General features: G+C 38.2%; 1 protein-coding gene across 3 annotated transcripts in view; it reads left to right on the top strand.

Annotated features, from left to right (window-relative positions):
- The window catches only part of ARHGAP15 (Rho GTPase activating protein 15), a 725,608-nt gene that overhangs the window by 592,786 nt on the left and 113,378 nt on the right, over positions 1 to 19,444 (top strand). The window lies entirely within an intron of this gene.

Consider the following 19,444-nt stretch of genomic DNA (forward strand, 5'->3'; position numbering starts at 1 on the left):
TTAAGAAAAGCTTCTGTCCTAGCTATTCAATTTATAACAAATTTAATGAAATTTTTTTATTGCTTTCTGTATCCAAGGCAACATTACAGGTACTCACTCTCATTCCTGGTCACTGGAAAAATTTTTAAAAATAAAACTAAGCACCAGTGAAATTCAAACATTCCTACCAGATGGAGAAGAAAATCCTTAAAGTGTAGAAACAAGACTATATTCTTATTACATTTTCTAGGAAGTGAATTAAGAAATAACATAAAATTTCTTACAACTTTCATCATATGTGTTATTGAACTGAAAGGTGGAACTGCAGCAAAGCATGGCTTTGCCTCTAATGTCATGTGCTAGAATATATTTTCATGGAGTCTATAAAATAGATTCGTTATTTCAACCATCTTAATCATAATAGAAAAAGCCCAACTATAGTTGATACTATGTCCACTCACATGCAGTGATATTCTTTAAGAAAAAAAAAAGAAAAGTTTAACATCTTTGTTGAAACAGAGCAAACACAGAAAAGCACATAGATCTTGAGAGTATTATTAATTTGGAATTATTTTTTATAAAATTGATTTTCCAGGCTTGTATGTCTGTGACTCTTTTCTCTGATGATTAATCATAAATTATCTCTGTTGAATTTTTAAATATGAAACTGAGTGTAAGCTGTCTCGTTTCGGGGTATAGAACTTAGGATGTTGTTTTTCATCTCTTAACCTGACCTAAAGGCCTCTAGGGTGGGAGCCATGTCTTAATTATCTTTGCAGCTGCAGCAGTAGGTGAATGGAAAGACATGACGTGCTTTGTGTTGGTTGTTCCATATGACTCCTCTTTCGACAACCCATAGTAATTAGCAGCAATGGGCTGCTGAAGTGCAGTAGTGAAAAGGACTGGTCATGAGGTAAATAAGACAGGAGGAAACTGTGCTTAATATTACCCATTTTACTTATAACAGATTTAAGAATTAACTGCTTACATTTCTCCGAATGTCCTTCATCTTCTTTAAAACTTGTGAAAATGTCACCATCAGAAGAATATACCAACTCGTGTTTTCATACTTTCTGTATGACAAAATGGCATTACTATATCATTTACAAAGACTTCATCTTTGTGGCTTGAAAGTTTATGAGAGAATAAAGAGGAAATTCAATGGACAAAGAAAGGATTTTGATCAGCTAGTGAACTTTTGCAGTATTCAAAGGGTTACCTGAACTCCTCCTAAGACAACTTGCCAGACTTAAATGCAGGGCAGTGGTGGAGAGAACAGTGAAACTGTACTATAAAAATAAATTACTGTCATGAATATTAAGCAACAAGAATATAATAAACATGACTGTTTGCCTGATTCTGATTTATTGGTACTGAAATGCGTATAAATTATGACACTAAGTGTTTATTCTGGTTGTTTCAGAATATGGGCCAAACAAAGCTGGGTGGACACTTCCCACAGACCTTTCCATCTGCCACCAAATTCCTATTCCTCTGCTCCTGTGGCTGTGTTTCTTATTTCTGTAGCATCAGGACCATGTGTGAGCAGCCATTCCTTTTAGTTTACTTGCAGACTGAAGTAGATGGGCTTTCCAGGATCTGGTGTTACAACTACTACCATTATGAAGTATCTGCTCTCCTGCAGTCCCCAAACTCCAGCTTCAAAGCATCACAGAGGCCATTGCTACTTGCTCTATTAAACAGTGCTCACTTTTGATGTGGGAGGGTTCATTACTATATTCATGGAATTCCGGGCACCAGATTTGGGATTTCCCAATGCTAAGCAGTGTTGTATTTTACAAAGTTGCTTAGCAGTGGGTGTTGTGGATAACTAGTTCTGATAGGTTAAAGATAAAGTGAGAGAGCACTGTGTATCCATGTAAAATCTGGTGGTACCTCAACTGCCATAAGATAACTACATGAATAGCACAAGCTTGCACTTGCTGGTATTCACAAGTTGAAGTTATTAAGATTTGCCATCAGTTTTAATTGACACTCTTTGGAACCAGATATTTGTTAAACAGATGGCCAGAATAAGGTATCACACAAGAAAATAGCATTCTCCTTCCTCAGGTTTTTTAGTTTTAATGTTACATCTCATCAAAGTTTACTTCAGGAGATTAATTATTTTGGAGTTCTCTTTTCTCTCACATTGGTGGAAGTCTGCAAGGAAGATAGCCAAAAATTTAATAACCTTAACAAAAGATGCAGTTTCCACACAGTGAGGTATGCTGCGTGGATATAAGCTGATGATACCTGTAAAGAAATGCTGATCATAGAAACACTTGGCTATAGATGAAATGCCAGCTAAAGTTCATGATGAGGCAAGAATTGTTAGCTACTTAGAATTGGAAGTCTTACAACACTCTTGAGGGCATTTTAGCTATATATACATCAAAAGGTTTAAAAATTTGCATACCTTTGTATTGGCCACTACATATCTAGAAATTTACCGGAGGAAATTTTTATAGATATGCACAAGAATGTGTACAAAACTGTTTATAGAGCTCCTGTTTATAATAGTGAACAATGTAAAAGTAACATATTTGTCCGAAAATTAAATTACGGCACATTCATATAATGAAATAGTATACAATTGTTAAATTATGTTATAGAAAACATTGCTTCACAAGGTAAAATGCGTGTAAATATTAAAAGAGAGCATAAGTGTGTACAATAATCTATTTTAAAATATGTATATAATTATCTATAAGTAAAGACCAAATATTTATTTCAAAATATTAACAGAGGTTTTCTCTGATGAGGCTTCTCTTGTGGTTCAGATGGTAAAGAATTTGCCTGCAATGCAAGGAACCCGGGTTCTATCCCTGGGTCAGGAAGATCCCCTGGAGGGGGCATGGCAATCCACTCCAGTATTCTTATCTGGAGAATTCCTTGGACAGAGGAGCCTGGCAGGCTACAGTCCATAGGGTCACAAAGAGTTGGACATGAAAGAGTGACTAACACTTTTTCACTTTCTCTGAATAACTATATAGCCTTTGTTTGATACTCTTTTCTTGATTTCTGTGATCTGTAAGTTTCTTCAGTAAGTACATTTGTAATACGAAAACACTAAGAATAAAAGATATAAAAAGAGGGTGAGTTGACATTGTTGTAAGAGAGCCCAAGAGCAGTTACCCTAAAGGATCTGGAAAATGGTTTTGACCTAAAACACCTTTATAGAAACAGATTCCTGGTCCATTTTGATGCTGATAGATTTTGAGTCAGTGTGCCTGAGAGGAAGTTGAGAAATTTTTAGCAAAAAGCAATGAGCAAATCCTCAGGTGATACAGATGTGTAGTCAGATTCAGGAACCATTGATTTTTGATCCCTTCTCCCCAGTAAAGCTGAAAAGGAGGAAGAAGCTCTTTCTCTGTACAGACTATTGGCATCATTGCAGCTCACCCCAAGCCACGTGTGTGCTCCTTGAGGGAGAGATTAAAGAAGTAAGAGGTAAATTCCCCAAACTAGAGAAGAAATTATAAGACATTTGCTCCTTGGAAGAAAAGCTATGACAAATCTAGACAGCATATTAAAAAGCAGAGACATCATTTGCTGACAAAATTTCATCTAGTCAAACCTATGATTTTTCCAGTAGTCATGTAGATGTGAGAGTTTGATCATAACACCGAAGAACTGATGCTTTCGAACTACGGTGTCAGAGAAGACTCTCGAGAGTCCCTCAGAGAGCAAGGAGGTCAAACCAGTCAATCCTAAAAGAAATTAACCCTGACTATTCATTGGAAGGACTGATGCTGAAGCTGAAACTATACTTCAATACTTTGGATACTTGATGCAAAGAACCAACTCATTGGAAAAGACCCTGATGCTGGGAAAGATTGAGGGCAGGAGGAGAAGGGTCAACAGAGGACAAGATGTTTGGATGGCATCATCAACTCAATAGACATAGTTTGAGCCAAGTCCAGGAGATAGTGATGGACAGGGAAGCGTGGTGTGCTGTGGTCCATGGGGTTGCAAAGAGTTGGACACGGCAGAGCTACTGAACAACAGAGAATAATATGCAACTTTATGGGATCTAGCTGCACCATAAGTGATTGAACGCTATATAGAAGAGAGAGAAAAAAGGGCAGTGGTTGGGATGACTTCATGGAGGAGTCATTCAGTGTGCTTGGTGTTTGTCCAGCCCAGGAAAGAACACAAGCACTGGCTCTAGCCCCAAGATGAATGCGTTGTTCCGGTGAAAGTGAAGAATCTGAGCAAAAGGCACTAAAGATTTTGAAGATAACAAATGAAGATGAGGAGCAGAGATACAATAAGCCAGTGTTACAAATCCCATGAAGGTTGTGGGCAACAACTCTAGTATTTGGTCTTGTATCCTCCCGCCTAACACAGTACCTTTCACAGAACAGTGACTCAGCAAATATTTGGTCAATAAATTACTTAATTAATTGCAGAGAATTCAATACTACAGAAGGATTTTCATTTTAATCCACAGTAGAGGAAACCCCATTAAACATTTTTGAGAAAAGTAGTGAAAAACTGAAAAATATGTTTTAGAGAATTTATTTCATGGTAATTGACGACGTGTTTAAGAGGAGAGATAGGAGACATGAATCTCTGTTGTGTTATCTACCTACTAGCATTGTACCTGGCCACCAATTGAATATGACCTTGGACAAGTAACCTAACTACTCAGGGATTCAGTTTTTTTTTTTTTCTCTAAAGTAATGAAATGATACCATGTCAGAATTCTGAAATTGAGATACATAGATGTGCAAGCATTTCATGATCCACTGCCCAAAGTGTTGTCCAAATGTCTATTTATGTGCTCCTGTGTATTTTCTGGAACAGAAGTCTCTGAAGATATGTGACCTTGCAAAAATTTATAGAATAAAAGCACTACTCAGAGTGTGGTCTGCAGACTGGTAGCATCAGAATCACCTGGAATCTTGTTAGACATGAAAATCCTGGGGCCTGATTCCAGACTTTCTGAATGACAATGTCTGGGAACAAAGCCCAGGAATCCGTTTTTATAAGCTCCCAAGGTTATTCAGCTGCATGCAAAAGTTTAAGAAGCATCTAGTAGCTGGATGAGTTCTAAGCTTCTCACCAACTTGAAAATCTTTGCCGGCTTTGTAAAAGAAAGGAAAAGAAGAAGGTGTTGGTAAAGATTACCAGAAAAAAGAAAAGTCACCAAGAGGTAATGGCAACTTAGACAGACTATCATGGTCCGATTTTAAACCTAGATAATCAAGAGAACAGAACTGTATTTGATAGAAATAAAGAAGCTTTGTTGGCTGTTTGGCATGCAGTAAGAGACTGGACCAAACACAACTCATAGATGAACTGATTTTTCTTCCTGGCATTGTTCTTATAGACTTTGGAGCAAGACAATTCAATGTACCTTTGTGCTTCAAGTTATTCTGGGATAACCCAACTGATTAGAACTATTTGAATACTGAATAGCTGATCAGAAGTAGAGAGTGTTTAGAATGAAAATTTGGCAAAATCAAAGATAACATGATATATTGATGTGTGTGTGTGTAGCAATAATAATCAGTTCAGTTCAGTCGCTCAGTCGTGTCTGACTCTTTGCAGCCCCATGGACTGCAGCACACCAGGCTTCCCATCCACCACCAACTCCAGAAGCTTGCTCAAACTCATTTCCGTCGAGTTGGTGATGCCATCCAACCATCTCATCCTCTGTCATCCCCTTCCCCTCCTGCCCTCAATCTTTCCCAGCATCAGTGTCTTTTCCAGTGAGTCAGCTCTTTGCATCAGGTGGCCAAAGTATTGGAGTTTCAGCTTCAACATCAGTCCTTCCATGAATATTCAGGACTGATTTCCTTTAAAGATATTATTTATAATAAAAATAAAGCCTAAAACAGGGATTTCCAAGGTGAAAAGCATAATTATTTGATGAATAAGTGTAATGTAAAATTCCTATTTCAGAGGCGACATTGTTTTAAATTTTTAAACAGAGCATTGAGAAATGAGCAAAAATGGTTAACAGAACATGCAAATGTGAACCTTGACTAATTTTGACAAAAGCTTTCCAGCTCTACAAACCAAAAGTTACCCTTAAAGTAAGTGAAACCAACTCCTTTGATTCAAGAGAGGGAAAAGATATGCAGATTGAAAAGAAATTCTAACTCTGTCTACACTATCATTAAGTGTACTTAGATTTGCATGATATAATTATTATGATTGTAGCAATTAATCAATCAACTGATTAACATGTAGGGTCAACAGGATCCAGTGATCTTATCTTGAAGCTTGAATTAATTAATTACACTTTCTTCAGCAGTATTATTTTCTATTTGTGTACCCAGTTTGTACAAGTTGCCCTTATTGACAAAATGCGGCTTAGTCTCTCTACTTATCACAGCAGGAATGAGCACTCACTAAGGTACTTTTGCTGATATAGTCAGAATTATAAAGAAACAGAAACATTTTCAATACTTTCTGAAGTAATTGCTGTTATTTTTCATCATTTAATGTGTTATACAAATAATACAAATTAACAACATACTTGTGAATGATTTTTAGCATAAGATCACAGAACAAGAACTTCTCTGTCAGAATAAGACCAATTCAGTTATAGTATTATAAATCATGTAACATTTATATTATTCAGATAATTTAGCTTATATTTCAAGAAGTGCCCAAACCTGCACCTTGCAAGCACACACTTTTTATTAAAATATTTTTAATTTTTTTCAAATGTATTTCCTCTTTTGCTAACTTTTTGTGAAATGTTTAAAGCTGAATGAGGAAATTGAAGCTAAAACCCATGAAATGTTTTGTCCAGAACTTACCAGAGAGATCACTAAGAGCAGTACTGGAAGAGAACAACTTATTCACCAAATATGTATTGAATGACTTCTTATGGACATGATATACTGAAAGTTAAAAACGGTAAGGTGAACAGGACGGGGTACCACTTTTATGAAGTTCACAGTCCAGCAGCGAAACGGACACGTGTGACAGACACGTGATCTTTACAGTCCAAGGGCAACCCCACAATGAAGACATGAAAGGACATGAGCTAATGGAGGGTCTCTCTTCCACTGCTCATGGTGTTTCAAGATGATATCCTTGATGACGATGCTCCAAATGAAAGAAGATAGAACACAAAAGCAAGAGATACATTGTGATTTGAGACCTGTTGCATATGTTAAAGCTGGCTTTTTCTCCCCCTTTTCACTAGAAGCCACTTATTAGCAGGGCCTGTCTCAGTTGGAGGTTCTGCCTTTTTACTTACAGACTGCTTGACGCCTTTATAAAGTGGGCCACTATATTGTTGATTACTGCACACCAGGGTGGTCTGTGAGCTGCTCTTTTCTGCCATGCCACAGTTAGACAGAATCTTCTGAAGTTCTGGTCTCACATGTCCTTGGAGAATGGTTAGTGTTTCCTAAGAAGCTTAAGTCTGGATGATTTACATGTAACATTTTAAACTCCTATTGTGTAATGCCTGGACTGAGATTTATATATACTGAATACAGTTTTTCAGGTCTGTGCATGACATTAAGTTATGTATTGTATCATCTACCCCCATTTATACATTTGGCTGGAGAAGATGTTCATGGCACACCCAGAAATGAGGGTCTGAAAATTCTGTATTCTACCCCCAAATATTAATACCATCATGTGCATAGATGCTCCGGCTCCTTAGGATAATCTCATAATCAAGTGATTAAGTGTTTTGTCAACCCGAATTAGATGTGTTTAATTCTGACTTGAAAAGACAAAAGAGAGAGGCAACTGGGAGAAGTTAAGACGAAAAGGTCAGAATTCCTGACTGGGGTTCATTTTCTCCCATTTACTCTTTTGCTTTCTTCCAAGTAAACAGCCTATTTCCTGGATATGAGAGTTTGTCAAATGATCTAAAAAAATTCTGAAAGCAATTTCAATCTATGAATGAAAAATAAAAACTAATACTCACTCTCATGATTATTAAAAGGTAGTAATACATGAAGATCCATAGAAATGTGATTATCAAGCTGCACTGACTCAAATCCAAAGACCCAGAATGTAGTATGTCTGTAGACTACATGTGGTAGCAGTGTGGGTGTTGTTTTGAGTGTGTATGTGAGATGTATCATTGCCATAGTGTAAAAGAGTTGAATTAGCTTCCACTTGACTAGATGAGAGCTCTGAGTTCTTATTTTGAAAGCAATCAATTGAGCATGGTTAATTAGGATATCACCAAGTAGTTAAGAAAAATAAAGGCAAGCCACTTATTAGAAAGTATATTTTAAATCTGCTCACATTACAGTGCTGATCAAAGAAATTCACCAAAACTGTGGTTGTTAGGTGCTTTCTGCACAAATACATTTTTCTTCAATTAGAGCAAATTATTATAGTTATTTTATGTGATAATACAAGGCTGCCTTTATGAGAATCATTGAGTCATAAACAAAGGACACATTCCAATCTTTCAAGCAATAATTGTAAAGGGACAAGCCAAAAAGATCTCATTTGGGAAAAGATTATCTTTAATTCTGTTTTTATTCTGCTATCAGCACTTGATTAACTCAATTTACAAATATTCATAACTTTTTGAAATATTAAATTACAGTAAAAAATTAAAAATGACTAGCAAGATTAACTAGCTATCTGAGATTAATACCATACTGTATCATTTTATTCAAGGTGTGCCTTTCACCTGAAACTATTTCAGTGTCCTGAATAAAATTGTCTCTCACTAACATGGAAAATGAGAATGGACTCCATATTTTCATACACATGCCTTCTTCATTATGTTCTATGTCTGCGTAACACTCTTTTCAAAATAGTTCCAGAAATCTAATAGCTGGAGAGGGCTGAGTATTAATACTCAAAATATCAATCCACTCTGACTATTGTTACTCTACCACCAACCAGATTGTCCCCCACAAATACTAATAATATTAATGCAAGTCTTCTTAACCTTGGACAGGGTTGAACATTTACATGATTTGAGATCTGAAAGCAAAAGCCCAAAAGCAAAGTCCACATTTTCTTATAATGCTTGAATGCCTTCTCATTCCCAAGTTTCTAGATTTGAGCTATAACCCTCTTGTATGCATTAACTTGAGAGTTACTGTGAGCACAGTATCCTATTAGTTGTGTGCTTGAATGAGAGAAAATACAAAGGTTAAAATTTTACATGCATGCCTTAATTTTTTGAATACAGTATTGGGCAAGTGTTAAATATTAGTAGCCTATAGCGAACTCAGATTTTAACATAGTTTTTCTTCCTTCAAAGACGCTTAACATTTTCAAGAGAAATTTGCTATGTGTTTTTATGCTAAGGATAAGTTATTTGTCCTTCTTCTTATGTCTGAACCTAAGCAGCTGGGGCTGGATTATGCTCAGACCCACGTGTTGAAGGTGGGCATGGGGAGTCCTTGCCTATTCATGTCAACCTGATTCTTTTGGAGATTTTGGGTTTTTTTTCCTTTCTCTCTCCCCTTTTATTATAAAAATACTTCAATTAACCTGCAAATAAGTGAGAATCAGGGTAAGAATCTAGATTTTAAAACATAATAGCTTTAAATTTTCAAATGAAAATAGTTGCCTGATATCCAAAAGTTAGAGCAGAGATTCCCACCATTGGCTCTAGTCAAATATAACATTTCCTGTGATTTCTACCCAACCAAATTTTTCCAAAAAAGAAAATCCTAGCTCATAAATATGCATTGTTAGCACATGTCTACATCTTTATTACTTTTTTCTATTTTTAAATTTGTTCGCCATCCTGGGAGTGAACAGAAGAGTGGTCTTTACAATTCAACTATATAAGAGGACCATATATGTATTTACATAATGAGACATAGCAAGAACATCTGATTCAGCCCACTGGCCTCACTGTAATTCCAGCTTCATAGTGAAAACCACACATGAGGTCCCACACCAAGTGACTTATAAGCAAATTGAGGGATTTCTCTGACTTTACTTAATAACCTCTAATCATCGAATCAGTCCATCCTAAAGGAAATCAGTCCTGAATATTCATTGGAAGGACTGATGCTAAAGCTGAAACTCCAATACTTTGGCCACTTGATGTGAAGAACTCCCTCATTGGAAAAGACCTTGATGCTGGGAAAGATTGAAGGCAGGAGGAGAAAGTGACAACAGAGGATGAGATGGTTGGATGGCATCACCGATTCAATGGACGCTAGTTTAAGTAAGCTCCAGGAGTTAGTTGGTGATAGACAGGGAAGCCTGGCATGCTGCAGTCCATGGAGTCACAAAGAGTCGGACACGACTGGGCAACTGAATTGAACTGAATGTACTTACTATGTTTTGGCATACTCAAGGTCAGAGAATGCGAAGTATCTCCTGATAATTGCTGCCATTTCTTTTTCAAATAGTGTATAAAAAGCAAAACCTCGCGTGAGTAACAAGCATAATTGTCTTCTGTTTCATTCATCATTATCAACATCACAATCAACATCATTATCATCTATGTAATCAGTTAAGTAACCAGCATGTGGTTCTATTCTCTAATCTCTATTTGTTGAAGAAGCAAGAGGCTGAAATTCAGATCTCTTGTTCATTTCAAAACAGTTGTCAGATTCTTCCTTGGACTGGAAAAGAAAACTTTGGAGAAATTGACATCTCATTCACTGGTTAAGAAGTAAATATGGAAGCACAAAATGGCATTTTTAAACAAAACTGCTTTCTGACCATAACTGAATTTTCACATTGTCAGCACTTCCATTATAAACATTTTTTTTTTTAAGTTGGGAGTTTATAACGCAAATGTAAAGATTTGCTATGGGCTAAATCTCAACCCAAGAGCAAATGTTTATACCAATTTTGAAAACAATCAGCTTGCCCATTTGTAGTTATGCATGTGTTCATCATCTGTTATTGCTTGTCCAATGCTCTCCAACTTCTGGGAGGAAAAGCAGACATCTGGAGAGAAGAAACACTGTTTGCTCTCTGGCAGATGTAGTCTGTTTTCCACAATCATTGAATAAGGAAGGTATTGAATAAATCTGTGCCCTTTAATATAGGGAAATGAAAATTACAACATTCTGCATGCATACCAATACTGTTGAAATACATAACAGACTAAGAATCGTTCACTTTGGGTCATTAGAATTCCTAGTATACCCATTTTACAGCCGGAAGGAACATGGATACTACTGTGAATCACAGCAGTGAAAGCACCTCTCTTATAAAGTACCTCATACTTCAGTGATTGCAAGAGTTAAATGAAAAATAATCATTTTGGTACAAAGTATCCTTTACTAAGAAAAATTGATATTTTCCAAAAGAGTGTAAATAAACTTTCATTTTCATATTGTTGGGGCTTTTTCTCCTCTTTTAAATTCCTTCATTAACCTAAATTTTCAATTGCGTGATTCCTGAATCACTCAGTCGTGTCCGACTATTTGCAACCCTTTGGACTGTAGCCTGCCGGGCTCCTTTGTCAATGGGATATTTCAGGCAATACTTGAGTGGGTTTCCTTCTCCAGGGACGCTTCTTGACCCAGGGATCAAACGCATGTCTTCTGTGTGTCTCCTGTATTGCAGGCAGATCCTTTACCCGCTAAGCCATTGAGGAAGTCCAAATGTTCAATTAGCACTTTGCAAAAAAAAAAAAAAAATTATCAGAAACTCATTTATATCAGGAACAACATTGAAAAGTTTCCCTAGATATGGGTCCGGATAAGCTGAAAGATCAAGGCTGGCTACAGACTATTTTTTTCAAAGTAATACGATAAAATTTCTGTGGGTCCTTTTGTCACCTACATTGTATGGCACCATGAGTAATAAAGGGCAAATACGGTTTACCAAGAAAAGAGTGGGTTCACAAGTGAGTTTGGCTCAAATTAGCTCCTCATATCAAGCAAGTAATTTGTCCTCTCAAATTTGATGTTCAAGGTTATCAAACGAAGTGATTTCTAACCATCTCAACCTAATCTAAAGTTCATGGTCCTGTAGTACTAAACCTTACAGATTACCTTCCTCACAAGTCTGCTGTTTCTTAGTGAATCAAGCCAAGACTCTTGCCTGATTCTCCTGTAGTCTTTTATACTCTACCCAGTAAGTATTCTCTTTGTCAAGCACCCAGCCAAATGAAAGAGGCAGGAAAGCACCTTTGTCTTGTATTGAGGAAGGTAAAAATCAAAGATCCTTATACATAGCAAATCCTTATTGCCAGTACAATTTATTTGGTATTGGTGAGGAATTCTACAGTACTACTGACAAAATAAAATTCTCGGCTTAATCTGTCATATATTTGGTGGCACTTAATATATCTTGGATTTCCCAGGTGGCACTAGTAGTAAAGTACATGCCTGCCGATGCAAGAGACACAAGAGACATCGGTTTGATCCCTGAATCTGGAAGATCCCCTGGAAGAGGGCATGGCAACCTACTCAAGTATTCTTGCCTGGAGAATCCCATGGACAGAGGAGCCTGCTGGGCTGTAGTCCATAGGGTCTCCAAGAGTCAGACACGACTGAAGCAATTTAGCATGCATGCATACATGATTACATAGCTCCCATCACATGACTCATTTTCCCCCAAATCAGCACATCCTCATATGTTGTCCATTTTTACTGTGCTAGAAATACATTTTAGTGGTGACCTGGAGGAATCTTGGAGGAAAATCCTATATATCAATGTACTAGTAGATTTTTTTATTACAAAAAATCATCAATTACTTATGCCTTCTCATCAGCAAAAAAAAAAAAAAAAAGTCAAATATAATGGGTTTACTGCAATGCAGATGCCCTGGCTTTGCCCAGTAAAGACCAAGGGTACATGTTAAGTCTGGTTGCTGTTGTTGTATGTTCATTTTTGATAAAAGCTATAGTAGTAAAAAGTAAAAATGCACAGTATTAGAGCATGCCATGTGAATTTTTCTCCAGCTGTGCTAAAGTATAATTTGGGGCACAAATTTAGTACACAATTTGATAACTTTCACATAGTGAGATAGTGTACACCATGAAATCATCAGCAGAGTCAAAATACTGAGCTCATCCTTAACCCCCAAAATATTCCCCATGCCCTTTAGGAATTCCCTCCCTCCACCTCTGGTGCCCTCCTCCATAACAAATGATTTTCATTCCATCACTATAGGTTAGTTTTATTTAGTCAAGTACTGTATAACTAGAATTATGTAATATATATGCTTTTTTGTCGGTTCATTCCATGTGCAGCAATTATTTCAAAATTCATCGATGTTGTAGATATTGGGATTTACTCTTTTAGTGCTAAGTAATATTCTACTGTTTGGCTATATCACAGTTTGCTCATTAATGTACCTGTTGGTAGACACTTCGATTGTCAAGTTTTGGGTTATTACAAGTAAAGTTGCTATGAGCATTTGGTGTAAGCCTTTGTATGGAAATATACTTTCATTTCCCTTGGGTATATACCTAGAACTAGAATGGCTAGGTCATATGATTATGTATATTTAACTTTAAAAATTATCAAACTATATTTCAGAGTAGCTATACCATTTTTCATTCTCACCAGCAGTATGAGGAAGTTGCAATTCTCTTCATCTTCATCAACATAAGAATAGTCCGTCTTCTTAATTTTTGCAAGAGAAGGAAATGGCAACCCACTCCAGTGTTCTTGCCTGGAGAATCCCAGGGATGGGGGAGCCTGGTGGGCTTCTATCTGTGGGGTCGCACAGAGTCGGACACGACTGAAGCGACTTAGCAGCAGCAGCAGCAGCAACAGGTTTGTAGAGGTGTTTCATTATGGCTGTTATTTACATTTCTCTAATGGCCAACAGGAGCAGTGACTCCACAAGAGACTGGCCCAGACTTGCCCATGAGTATCCAGGAGTCTCCGGTGGAAGTGTGGGCTGGTGGTGGCCTGCTGCAGGGTTGGGGGCACTGAGTGTAGCCGGCATGCATGGGACCTTTTGAAGGAGATCTCCATTATCTTCAGGCTTCCCTGGTGGCTCAGCTGGTAAAGAATCTGCCTGCAATGTGGGAGACCCGGGTTCGATCCCTGGGTTGAAAAGATCCCCTGGAGAAGGAAAAGTCCAGTAGTCTGTCCTGGAGAATTCCCTGGACTGTGTAGTCCATGGGGTCCCAGAGAGTCAGACACAACTAAACAGCTTTCACTTCACTTCCATTATCTTCATTACCCCCATCATAGTTTCAGTTCAGTCAGTTCAGTTCAGTCACTCAGTCGTGTCCAACTCTTTGCGACCCCATGAATCACAGCACGCCAGGCCTCCCTGTCCATCATCAACTCCCGGAGTTCACTCAAACTCATGTCCATCGAGTCGGTGATGCCATCCAGCCATCTCATTCTCTGTCGTCCCCGTCTCCTCCCGCCCCCAATTCCTCCCAGCATCAGAGTCTTTTCCAGTGAGTCAACTCGTCGCATGAGGTGGCCAAAGTATTGGAGTTTCAGTTTTAGCATCAGTCCTTCCAATGAACACCCAGGACTGATCTCCTCTAAAATGGACTTGTTGGATCTCCTTGCAGTCCAAGGGACTCTCAAGAGTCTTCTCCAGCACCACAGTTCAAAAGCATCAATTCTTCGGCGCTCAGCTTTCTTCACAGTCCAACTCTCACATCCATACATGACCACGGGAAAAACCATAGCCTTGACTAGAAGGACCTTTGTTGGCAAAGTAATGTCTCTGCTTTTTAATATGCTGTCTAGGTTGGTCATACCTTTTCTTCCAAGGAGCAAGCGTCTTTTAATTTCATGGCGGCAGTCACCATCTGCAGTGACTTTGGAGCCCCCCAAAATAAAGTCTTTTATGTTTCCATTATTTCCCCATCTATTTCCCATGAAGTGATGGGACCAGTTGCCATGATCTTTGTTTTCTGAATGTTTGGCCTAAGTCAAAAGCAGGGAGGGAACACAGCCCCTCCCATCAACAGAAAATTGGATTAAAGATTTACTGAGCAGGGCCCTGCCCCTTAGAACAAGATCCAGTTTCCCCCTCAGTCAGTTTCTCCCATCAGGAAGCTTTCATAAGCCTCTCATTCTTCTCCATCAGAGAGCAGAGGACTGAAAATCAGGATCACAGAAAACTTACCAATCTGATCACATGGACCACAGTCTTGTCTAAGTCAATAAAACTATGAGCCATGCCCTGTAGAGCCACCCAATAGTGACAGGTCATGGTGGAGAGTTCTGACAAAATGTGGAGAAGGGAATGACAAACCACTTCAGTATTCTTGCCTTGAGAACCCCATGAACAGTATGAAAAGGTAGAAAGATAGGATACTGAAAGAGGAACTCCCCAGGTTGGTAGGTGCCCAATATGCTACTGGAGATCAGTGGAGAAATAACACCAGAAAGAATGAAGAGATGGAGCCAAAGCAACAACACCACCCAGTTGTGGATGTGACTGGTGATGGAAGTAAAGTCCAGTGCTGTAAAGAGCAATATTGCATAGGAACCTGGAATGTCAGGGCCATGAATCAAGGCAAATTGGAAGTGGTCAAATAAGAGATGGCAAGAGTGAACATTGACATTTTAGTAATCAGTGAACTCAAATGGACTGGATGGGTGAATTTAACTCAGATGACCATTATATCTACTACTATAGGCAAGAATCCCTTAGAAGAAATGGAGAAGCCATCATAGTCAAAAAAAGAGTCTGCAATGCAGTACTTCGATGCAATCTCAAAAATGACAGAATGATCTCTTTTCGTTTTCAAGGCAAACCATTCAATATCACAGTAATCCAAGTCTATGCCCCGACCAGTAATGCTGAATAAGCTGAAGTTGAACAGTTCTATAAAGACCTATTAGACCTTCTAGAACTAACACCCCAAAAACATATCCTTTCATTATAGGGGAAAGGAATGCAAAAAGAAGAAGTCAAGAAATACCTGGAGAAAATAAGAAATATGGCCTTGGAGTACAGATGAAGCAGGGCAAAGGCTAATAGAGTTTTGCCAAGAGAATACACTGGTCATAGCAAACACCCTCTTCCAACAACACAAGAGAAGACTCTACACATGGACTTCACCAGATGGTCAATACCAAAATAAGATTGATTATATTCTTTGCAGCCAAAGATGGAGAAGCTCTATACAGTCAGCAAAAACAAGACCAGGAGCTGACTGTGCTTCAGATCATGAACTCCTTACTGCCAAATTCGGACTTAAATTGAAGAAAGTAAGGAAAACCACTAGCCCATTCAGGTATGACCTAAATCAAATCCTTTATGACTATACAGTGGAAGTGACAAACAGATTCAAGGGATTAGATCTGATAGAGTGCCTGAAGAAATATGAAGAGAGGTTTGTGACACTGTACAGGAGGCAGGGATTAAGATCATCCCCAAGAAAAAGAAATGCAAAAAGGCAAAATGGTTGTCTGAGGAGACCTTACAAATAGCTGTGAAAAGAAGAGAAGCAAAGGCAAAGGAGAAAAGGAAAGACATATCCATTTGATTGCAGAGTTCCAAAGAACAGCAAAGAGAGATAAGAAAGCCTTCCTCAGTGGTCAGTGCAAAGAAATAGAGGAAAACAACAGAATGGGAAAGACTAGAGATCTCTTCAAGAAAATTAGAGATACCAAGGGAAAATTCCATGCAAAGATGGGCACAAAAAAGGACAGAAATGGTATGGGCCTAAAAGAAGCAGAAGATATTAAGAAGAGGTGGCAAGAATACACAGAAGAACTATACAAAGAAGATCTTCAGGACCCAGATAATCACAATGGTGTGATCACTCACCTAGAGCCAGGCATCCGGGAATGTGAAGTCAAGTGGGCCTTAGGAAGTATCACTATGAACCAAGCTAGTGGAGATGATGGAATTCCAGTTGAGCTATTTCAAATCCTAAAAGATGGTGCTGTGAAAGTGCTGTACTCAATATGCCAGCAAATTTGGAAAACTCAGCAGTGGCCACAGGACTGGAAAAGGTCAGTTTTCATTCCAATACCAAAGAAATGCCAAAGAATGCTCGGATTACCGCACAATTGCACTCATCTCCTATGCTAGCAAAGTAATACTGAAAATTCTCCAAGGCAGGCTTCAACAGTACGTGAACTGTGAACTTCCAGATGTTCAAGCTGGTTTTAGAAAAGGCAGAGGAACCAGAGATCTAATTGCCAACATCCGTTGAATCATCGAAAAAGCAAGAGAGTTCCAGAAAAACATCTGCTTTATTGACTACACCAAAGCCTTTGACTGTGTGGATCACCACAAACTGGAAAATTCTGAAAGAGATGGGAATACCAAACCACCTGACCTGCCTCCTGAGAAATCTGTATGCAGTTATGGAAGCGACAGTTAGAACTGGACATGGAACAACAGACTGGTTCCAAGTTGGAAAAGGAATACCTCAAGGCTGTATGTTGTCACCCTCCTTATTTAACTTATATGCAGAGTACATCATAAAAAATGCTGGACTGATGAAGCACAAGTTGGAATCAAGATTGCCGGGAGAAATATCAATAACCTCAGATATGCAGAAAGCAATTTTAATCAGATTGATGAGTTTTCAGATTTCTGATGTGTTTGTTCAGTTCAGTTCAGTCGCTCAGTCATGTCTGACTCTCCACGACCCCATGAATCACAGCACACCAGGCCTCCCTGTCCATCACCAACTCCTGGAGTTCACTCAAACCCATGTCGACAGAGTCAGTGATGCCATCCAGCCATCTCATTCTCGGTCGTCCCCTTCTCCTCCCGCCCCCAACCTTTCCCAGCATCAGAGACTTTTCCAGTGAGTCAACTCATCGCATGAGGTGGCCAAAGTATTGCAGTTTCAGCTTTAGCATCAGTCCTTCCAATGATGTGTTTGTAGAGCTGCTTATTCTAAATATAGATATATTCTTGCATACATGTTTTGCTGATATTTTCTTCTGTTCGGTCATTCAGTCTTGTCCAACTGTTTTCGGCCCATAGACTGTAGCTCCCTGTCAGGCTCCTCTGTCCATGGAATTTTCTAGGCAGGAATGCTGCAGTAGGTTGCCATTTCCTACTCCAGGGGATCATCCTGACCCAGGGCTGGAACCCATATCTCTTGCACCTTCTGCATTGGCAGGCGGGTTCTTTACCACTAGTGCCACTTGGGAAGCCCATTTTCTCCTAGTTTGTTTCTTTTCTTTTCTTTTTACCAGCAGTGTATATTAGAAACTTAAGCTCTTACATTTAATGAAGTTTAATTTATAAATATAGTACTTTTATGAATCATGCTTTCCGTGTCATCTAAGAAATATTTGCTTTACCCCACGTCACAAAGATTTTCTCCTAAGTTATCTTCCTGAAGTTTTGTAGTTTTAGATTACATTAGATCTATGATCCAGTTTGAGTTCTTTTTTTAAATTTTTATTTTGTATTTGAGTATAGCCATTTAACAATGTTGAGATAGTTTTAGGTGAACTGTGAAGGGACTCAGCCATACCTCTCAGTTACATAAGATTGAGAGGTAAACACTTTATTATCATAAATTTAGAATAAATCTTAAGATCAGGTGTTGTTTTTCCTCTAGCTTCATCCTTTATCAAATTTGTTTTCACTATTCTAGGTCAGGAATTGGCAAACTTTTTTTCTGAAGGGACAGATAGCTAATAGTTTTAAGCTTACAGCTGTATAGTCTCATAGGGTACTTAACTCTGCCACTGTAATGCAAAAACAGCCATAGACAATATTTAAACTAATAGAGATGGCCATCTTCCAAAAAGACCTTATTTACAAAAGCATGCAGCAGGCTGGAAATACACTGCAGGTCATAGTTTGCTAAACTTTGTTATACGTCCTTTGCATTTTCACTTGAATTTTGGAATTATCTTGTCTTTTTATAAAACTTTAAAAAAATTTGTTGAGATTTTGATTTGTTGTTAATTGAACCTACTGATGAATTCAAGAAGAACTGACATTTTAACAATATAGTGAATCCCAACCAATGAATAAATTATACCTTATCATTTATTTATATCTTCTTTAATTTTTCCCATCAATGTTTTACAATTTTCATTATACATATCTTGCACATATTTTGTCAGACTTTTCCGTAAATATTTAATATTTTTCATTGCTATTATTATTGTATTTTTAATTTCAATTTCTAGTTGTTCTTCACTTCTATATAAAATACTGTTGATATTACATTTTGTTCTTACATCTGCACCATTGTGATACTAATTCATTGGTTCTGGCAGTTTTTTGGTACATCATCAAGTTTTCTCCATAGGTGAATATGTCATCTTTGGATTAAAAAATATTACTTTTCATTTCATATCTGGTGACATTTTCTTTCTCTTTCTTGTCTCATTCAGTTCAGTTCAGTTCAGTCGCTCAGTCGTGTCCAACTCTTTGTGACCCCATGAATCACAGAACGCCAGGCCTCCCTGTCCATCACCAACTCCCGGAGTTCACTCAAACTCATGTCCACAGAGTCGGTGATGCCATCCAGCCATCTCATCCTCTGCCGTCCCCTTCTCCTCCTGCCCCCAATCCCTCTCAGCATCAGAGTCTTTTTCAATGAATCAACTCTTTGTGTGAGGTGGCCAAAGTATTGGAGTTTCAGCTTCAGCATCAGTCCTTCCTCTTGTCTCATTA

Source organism: Moschus berezovskii, chromosome 2, assembly GCF_049115385.1.
Source record: "Moschus berezovskii isolate FMDL1 chromosome 2, NW_MosBer_1.0, whole genome shotgun sequence".
NCBI classification, from domain to species: domain Eukaryota; kingdom Metazoa; phylum Chordata; class Mammalia; order Artiodactyla; family Moschidae; genus Moschus; species Moschus berezovskii.